Source organism: Hyperoodon ampullatus (assembly GCF_949752795.1).
Source record: "Hyperoodon ampullatus genome assembly, chromosome: 2".
Taxonomy (NCBI): Eukaryota; Metazoa; Chordata; class Mammalia; order Artiodactyla; family Ziphiidae; genus Hyperoodon; species Hyperoodon ampullatus.
The window spans coordinates 49,178,219-49,186,634 of record NC_136915.1 but is presented as its reverse complement, the minus strand read 5'-3'; positions in this window follow the sequence as shown (position 1 = coordinate 49,186,634).

Genomic DNA, 8,416 nt, shown 5'->3' with positions numbered 1-8,416 from the left:
GATGCTGAACTGGAGACTAGAGCCACGGAAATTGATCACTGAATGAGAGCCAGTTTAAAAAGAAAGAAAGAAAAAGAGGAGGGGTTGTGGTGGCTGGAAGAGGAAATACATCAGGAGATGATCAAGCTGATGGCTGTGGGTCAGTGGGCAATGTAAACCTTCCCTACCTCTGTACGTTGTGCTCCGCTCACTCATGCTTTTGTGCAAATCCCATTTGGGGAGGGAGGTACTGAAGGATGAGAACAAGAGGGCAGTTGATCTTTACGTTACTAAAATCCAAAATATTTTTATTTTTTAGATTGAGTCAAGTGATCTTTTAAGCTTTGTTGCTCACATTCATTCCTTCTCATTAAAACATCCCTGAATATTTTCTTTGCTCTTGGGCACTTCCTGTCGGATCGCATAACTTCATGTGAATTTGTTGAAATCAGATTGGTGGGGAAAAAAACCAGTTGGTTGAAGGTGAATTGATTCATCCTATGCATTTTTAACCGATTTGTTTTCGGCCACATCATCTGCTGTAAGTTTGCCGCTGGGCTGGGTGCTGAGACCCAAGACCATAACACATCCATGACACCAAAGCACAGGTCACCAACACCCACCAGTCTGGCCGCCCATCTCTCTGGAATTGAGTCAATAGAACAACCATGGAAGGAGCTGATTCTTTACTGCTTAGGGGTTGCTGCAGCCAGGATGGCGATTCTGTCTGCCTTCCTGCATCCCCTTGTCCCCTGCCATTGAGCAGACGGGTCCAGGCCCTTGTTTAGATTAATATTATTGCTTTGCCGTCGCTGTTATTTCAATAGGCTAATCCAATAATGTTTTATCTCTTTCATTATACCGAGGCCATATAATTTTCTTACGTTATAATCTATCTTCTTTTAAGATTCCCCAGAGATGGGGAAGAGAGGTTCTATCTTGGGTTGATGGGAGGCTCCCGTGAAGCCGACACGAGCACGTCGAAGCCAGCACCGCCAAATTAAATTCTGAATCTCAATCACGGCCACCGCTTCTAATGGGAAATTTGAGTTGATTATGGAGATGACAATGCAGGTTCACGTTTATTGCATTTAGCAGAAATTGTTTATCCTATTAAATATGGTCTTGAAGGAGAGACAATTGAATTGCCAAGCACCGGTGAATACCAGGGTGACGTCCAGGCATGGCTAAACTGTGTAATAATTATATTCTTATTTGTGGGCTGAACTTCCCCTCGTGGCTCTTTTTGAAAACAAATGCATTTAGGAGGAGGCTGAAACACAATGTAAGAATTAAACAAAATAAATGCAAACTGTGCTTTTGGAAAACCTTGGCAATTGTAGCTTGCACCGGTGTCCCCGTGAAGGACCTGCGGCATCCATGGGGCGCGGGCCAGGCAGTGTCATGTGGCAGTGGTCCTGGAAGCTTGAACACAGCGCAGGATACCTGGGTGTGGGAGGGTTTTGTGTCTGAGAGCATGAATCTCTGAAATGCTGGGAGCTCTGCGGTTTGCTTGATGTCTGGGCCGGGAGTTCTGTGTCTACCACTCCCTTCCTGTGTGACCTTGGGATAATAATATAACTTCTGTGGGAATAATAAGTATTATAATTATTTTCACAATAGTAATAGTCATAGCTGCCAATTATAGAGTGCTTCTCAGTTTATGAAATCTTTTAACCTGCATTATCTCATTTAATCTTTATTTGAATTTGATGGGGTAGATATTAATACAGTCAGCAGGTGACAAGTAAGGAAAGCTTCAAAGGGAAACTTCGTCCTTGCCATGGATGGGCTGACTCTGGAAATCAAGGTGGGACACTGAGGCTGGGAGAAGGGCATCTGCTGGCAGAGAATCCAGAGGAAAATGCCATCTTTGTTTTAAAGGAGAGAACTCTGGCCTGCTCCCAGGTACTTATATAAAAAGCCCTCTAGAGAGAGTGGGGCTGGAGCGGAAAGCCCTCAGGACTCTGGCCAGGCCTCCCTGGGACCTTCGTGATTAGCATTTTTTTTTTTTTTTTTTTATGGTACACGGGCCTCTCACTGTTGTGGCCTCTCCTGTTGCGGAGCACAGGCTCCGGACGTGCAGGCTCAGCGGCCATGGCTCACGGGCCCAGCTGCTCCGCAACATGTGGGATCTTCCCGGACCGGGACACGAACCCGTGTCCCCTGCATCGGCAGGTGGACTCTCAACCACTGTGCCACCAGGGAAGCCCGTGATTAGCATCTTGATGGACATATTTTTGTTTTACAGATTGAAGATGTCCTTTATGACAGTATGACTGTTTGCCAATGTTTCCAGGCTCTGTGGACACTGTATTATAATTTATTTGTTTACTGTCTCCTATTCCTTCTCAAATATCGCGTTCCTGAAGGCAGAGATAGTGTCTGTCTACTGCCCTCATGTATCCCAAGTACCCAGTACAGGGCCTGGCTCAAGCAGGCAACAATAAATCATTGTTGCATGAATTAATGAACTAATGAAAAGGGATGGAGCCGAGGGCAGAACCATCCCAGGCCAGGGAGAAACTTTAGTGAATCGATGGTACCTGATGGTGGCATCATGAAATTTGGGGTACAGCGACCTTGAGATAAGGGCAACCACACAGCACTGGCTGGGGGAGGCGTGTTCAGCCTGCTTGGTGGGCAGCAGTGCAAAAAAAGAGTAAAACAAAAGAGGCAGAAAAATAGCTGATGTCAGGGCTTCCCTGGTGGCGCAGTGGTTGAGAGTCCGCCTGCCAATGCAGGGGATACGGGTTCGTGCCCCGGTCTGGGAAGATCCCACATGCCGCAGAGCGGCTAGGCCCGTGAGCCATGGCTGCTGAGCCTGCGCGTCCGGAGCCTGTGCTCCGCAACGGGAGAGGCCACAACAGTGAGAGGCCCGCATACCAAAAGAAAAAAAAAAAATAGCTGATGTCAGGTAGGGGCTGAAAGTACAGTACTTGTTAGGGGACTTGGTGACACCCACTGGGGACCACCAGAAATCTCCAGGGAAACTTTACAGAGGAAGGGAGCAGAAAACCCTGTCATCTTTGGTGGGGTAAACCTGAGAAGCATATTTATAGGTTGAGGAAGAAATCAAGACTCAAGAGGGTTAAAAAGCCTGCCCAGTGTGCAGTAGAGGTAGGCTATGAATAAAGAAGAACTTAGGGAAAAAAATGCCTTCCAACGTTCCACCTTCACCTCATTTTCTCATTTGTGGATTCATTTTAAACCTACTATGACCACCTAAGCCCTAACGGTAGCACACTGGAATAGTACACTTTACATCTTTGAGAATCCCTTCTTATTGAATGCCTGCCATGAAATCAGATTTTTCTGTATGGTGTCTTCCTCTTTGAGTTGTCTTTCTGGAATGTTAATTCCAATATTGAGGGATGAGGGATTCAGAACCTCAGGGGTGAGGGAAGCATCACGACCTCTCAGGCAGAACTGGAAACAGATGAAGCGAGGCTGAGTGGTACGTGTGCCCTGGTGCCACGCTTCTGCCTTTGTGGCCTTGCCTGGCTCTGTGACTTACTAGCTTTGTGACCTTAACACAAGTTCCGTACCCCTCTGTGCCTCATTTTCTCATCTGTAGGATGGGGATGGTGACAGCAGCGTCCTCCTGGGGTTCGGGAGGATGTGAATTAACCATGCTCAGGAGAGTACCTGGGACAGTCAGCATTCCATAGTATCGCTGACATCACTGCTTCTGGGGATTCCTCAAAACATCGACAAGAACTGTGGTTTGTGGGTTTGGTTTTCTAAAGTCGTTTAAGACCGCTTTAGACGGGTTTAGTACATTTTGGTACTAAACCCACTATAACACATGAGAACAAGAAAGACATAAAATAGCTTAGCCCCTAGGACATGTCTTAATAAAGGACATGGAAGGCTTTTATATCCCAAGCTCTGGGTTATTAAGGGAAAATGTAACAGCATAATAACTAATATTTGCAGAGGGCATTACCCGTTATAAAGAACTTGCACATACCTAATCCAGCTTAATCCTCTCAATGCCTGAAAGAGGAAGGATTTATTATCTGCCTTTGACAGGTGATGAGACAGAGCCTCGGAGAGACTGAGCAATTTGCCCAAGACCACCCAGCTCGAAAGTGGCAGAACTGCCTCAGTCCGAGGGTGGCTGCCACAGGGCTCCCCAACTTCCTGCTGCCACAGGAGCGGGTCCAGTTTCATTGTAGGGTGGGTGCATGCCCACCTGCCCGCTTGCGCAGAAGAGATAGAAAGGCCTCTAGTCTGGCGTGTCCCTGCAGCGGAGAAGCAGAGCCGTTTAGAAGGCTTTGCGGCAGAAGAACAGAGGGATCGGACCCCACGCCACCACTTCCTAGCTGAGAAGCCTTGATGATGTCCCTTATCCTCTCCATGCCTCAGTGTCCTCATCAGAATATAGGGCCAATAGTCGATGGCACGAGCATGAGGCTTGAATGACATGGCATACGCAGAGGGACTGCTCTCACCCCAGAGTGCCTGGCACGTGGAGATGCTCAACTGCCTTCCCATGCTTGGATGCTGAACCAACCCTGCCTGACATCTGGCCCTTGGTACCCTGCCTAGCAGCTCTCCCTTGTAGAGCATGGAGATTGTATTTTATGGAAAGGAAGACGAGAGGGAATAGGACTTGCCTTTGCAGCAGTGAATCTTGGAGGATTGTCAAAGGAAGTCAAGAGGCTAGTCTGACATTCACCTCTGTGCAGGAGGCTGCTCCGGAGCCCAGGCACTCCCATTATCAGAGGCTGCGGCCACCAGTTACCTTGCGTCTACACCTTGCAACCGCAGGTGCTCCTTCATCCATCACTGGCCACTGTTTGGTATCCAGCCCTCCTTCCCCCACCACCTCCCGCCGAAGGGGCCTCCTTGTTAATAAGCCAGTTTGTTCAGATCCTGAAAACTATCTGATTCTGGCCCCTTTTATCCCAAACACCATCCATCCATCAACTGCCTGCTCCACATGCTTGGTTAGGAAAATGGGAATGGGAGAGAGAGACAAATAATAGATGAAACTTCTTAGCTGCTATCTCTAAAGAAATAGAATGGATAAATAGATCCATCAGACATGTATCATGCCACTGGACAGCCAAGTCCATTTGTGAAAAAGAGGTTAGGATGGGAGGATTTATCTCGCATTTAAAGCTGCTAATATAGAAGGGAAACATATTTTTCTTTCTCTCTCCCAGAGGAGTGCAGAAAACTCCTGGGCTATGAATGCAGAATTTTTAACTCAATTTGATGGGCTTTCCTTCACTAAGGTGGAAACAGTGGGCTCTCTCTTAAACGTATACAGTCTCTAAGAGTAGCATGGGCTGCCCTCTGATGTACCAGGAAGGTTGTAGGACCCGGGAGTCCTGTAAAAACGTCTTCCATGGAGTTGTCTCTCACGAGTTCCTACGTACTCTGTGCAAAGACTGTTTCAGAGCCTTTGCCTCTAGCACGGAGGGGCCAGAGAGAGAACAGCATCCTTTTACTGGGAAACTCCTAGGTGTTTAAAGTGCTATGCTAGGTACTGAGGCTCTGAAAGTAAATCTGAGTCCCCATCTGCCCTGCAAGGTGTCACTGGGTGGGGGAGACTATAGTGACAGAATAAGTTGCCTACAGTGGTAGGGTGTGGAAAATGCTCCGTATCAGGGAGTAGCATCTGATGAAGTATGGGGGAGCGGAAGGGGTCAGGGTTGGCTCTCTGGGTGAATGGACACCTAATCCATACCCTGCAGAGTGCTGGCGAAGAGCTGGGAGAAGATGGGGGCTGGCAGGTGTGGGTGCTTCTCGGGTAGTGTGTACAAAGGCCTGGAGGGGACAAAAGACCTATTTGAGGGATTGAATTGGAAATAGTTCATTCATACAACAAATATTTATTGAACCCCCTCCTAAGGCCAAATACTGTTCTAGATACTGGGGATCAAGCCATGAAAAAGCTTGCATATTAATGGAGGGGAGGCATACCAAGAAAAAAAATCTATAATCTCAGGTAGTGATAAGTGCCATACCAGAAAAAATAAATGAGGGTAATGTCTTTGGAGGGGTATTATTTGAGCAGAGATATGTGAATGAAACAAGGGAGTGATTCTTGGATGAACTCCTTTAGAGGATGAACATTTCAGGTGGAGGAGATAGCAGGTGCAAAGGTCCTGAGGCATGAGAGTTTGGCATGTGTGAGGAATAGCAAAAAGGCTTCCATGGCTGGAGGAGCATGACTGTAGGAAGAGTAAATGGAAGGAAATGACGTCAGAGAGAGGTGAGAGCTAAGCATTCAGGGCTTTGTTGTCCTGTTAGGGAGGACAGGTTTTTAGTATATTGGCTCATAAAGTCTGCAGAGGGAAATAAAGATGGAGTGGTACATTGGCATCAGACCAGAGCAAACCTTGTGAATCCAGGTTAAGATTCTTGTGCTTTAAAATAATGGCTGTGGAGTGGTGAAGCACCAGGAGCTTCCAAGGAGAGCAGGGACGTGGGTGGAAAGTAACCATCTGTGGAAATCTCCCCAGGACCACATACTGCTGCCTTCAGGAAAGGCCCAGTGACCAAACCAATGCTCCAAACCCAGCTCTCCCCAGCCTGAGGGGGACCAGCGACCACCCCCAGGAGCTGAGCAGTAATTACTTTCCACCCACCTCGTGGTTTCCCACCTCTCGACTCTGCACATACTATTTCCTCTGCGATGTCCAGCCCCTTCTTCACCTTTGTCTGCTTTTTAAACTCCCACTCATTTCCTAGACTCTGCTGGCCTCATCTCCTCTCCTATCCAGGCTGTCTTCCTTCTCCCCAGACTGGTTTCCTGCTGGTATGGGACCTGGGGCATGGTTCACAGTCCTCCTCCATTAGGCCAGGCAATCTCCCAGCGTTGGGACTGTGTCTGATTCATTCCCGGCCTCCCAGCACCCAGCCCGGGGCCCAGCACAGGACTTCCCAGAGTATTAACCCATTTCCCAAGCCAGGGGGTAGAAGCCCCAGTTTTCTTCATGGAGAAGCGTGCTTCTGCTAATCCATGTCACATACCTTTCCTCAAACAGTACCCGGTGGCTTCCCTCTGCCGTCTCTCATTTCTGCACTGTGGTTTTGAAGGCTACCCTTTCTCTCTGTCCATTTTCTTCACCCTAAAGGCATCTAGTTCAGAAGAGATTCATTGAGTGCTGAACTCTTTAGATCTTCCTCTATCTCAAAGCAGAAAAAAAGAAAAAAGCCTCTTCTTATTGCTTTTCATTCTGTCATTAATTTACTTTTCAAAAGACACCTTGTCAAGCTGAAGATTATATCTTTAAACTGTGTTTTTACATCCACTACCTATAAAACTGTAGATTATAGACCTCCTGAAAAGTCCTGAGGGAGAATACATTTGATGGTTTTTTTTTTTTTTTTTTTTTTTCCGGTACGCGGGCCTCTCACTGTTGTGGCCTCTCCCGTTGTGGAGCACAGGCTCTGGACGCGCAGGCTCAGCGGCCATGGCCCACGGGCCCAGCCGCTCCGCGGCATGTGGGATCCTTCCGGACCGGGGCACGAACCTATGTCCCCTGAATCAGCAGGTGGACTCTCAACCACTGCGCCACCAGGGAAGCCCCCATTTGATGGGTTTTATGCCTTTTGCGTGGTGAGAGCCAGGCATCCTTGAAGAGGGAGAGGCGCTGATCTGGTGGAAGGGTGGCTGCTGCCGAAACTGCTACTGCCGCTGTATTGTCATTTCTAAAGCTGCTGGGGATGCAGCATCCTCAGAGGAGCGGGGCAGACACTGGCCTTGGTTCTGTGGCTCAGACAGTGGGAAGATGGCATTGCTTGGCTGGTTGTTTTGGCTCGCAGGTGATCCAGGCAATTGTTTAATCCCAACGTTCTCATCTCACATCTAAAGGACTGACTACACTTACTTCCTGATGAGCTTCCTGGCCTCCGGTTTCTTCCCTCTCCTCTGTGCCCCCCACACAAAATCCCTTCACTGCTGACATCCCAGAGCAGAGGTGGAGGTGCACGTGCTTGATGGACTGCATTCACACCCTGGCCAGCCTGCCAGCTCTGTGACCCACCAGGCTCAGCCTCGCAGAGACTCTGTTTCCTCATCTGTAAAATGGGACTCAGAAAACAAATCTTAGAGGTCCTTGTTAAGATTAGATAAAGTATGCAGATAAACCTTACTGTGGTGCCCTTTTGTCACACACCGGTGAACGTGTAATGACTCCTCCGCTCTCAGCCTTGGCTGCATTGGAATCGCCTGGGAAGCTTTTATTTATTTATTGAAGTATAGTTGATTTACAATGTTGTGTTAGTTTCAAGTATGCAGCAAAGTGATTCAGTTTTATATACGCACACACGCACATACACATAAATTCTTTTTCAGATTCTTTTCCATTACAGGTTATTACAAGGTACTGAAGATAGTGAACTACTGATCTCTGGCTCTCATCTCCAGAAATTCGGATTGAATTGGTATGGGGTTCAGCCTCTGGACATCAGGGTT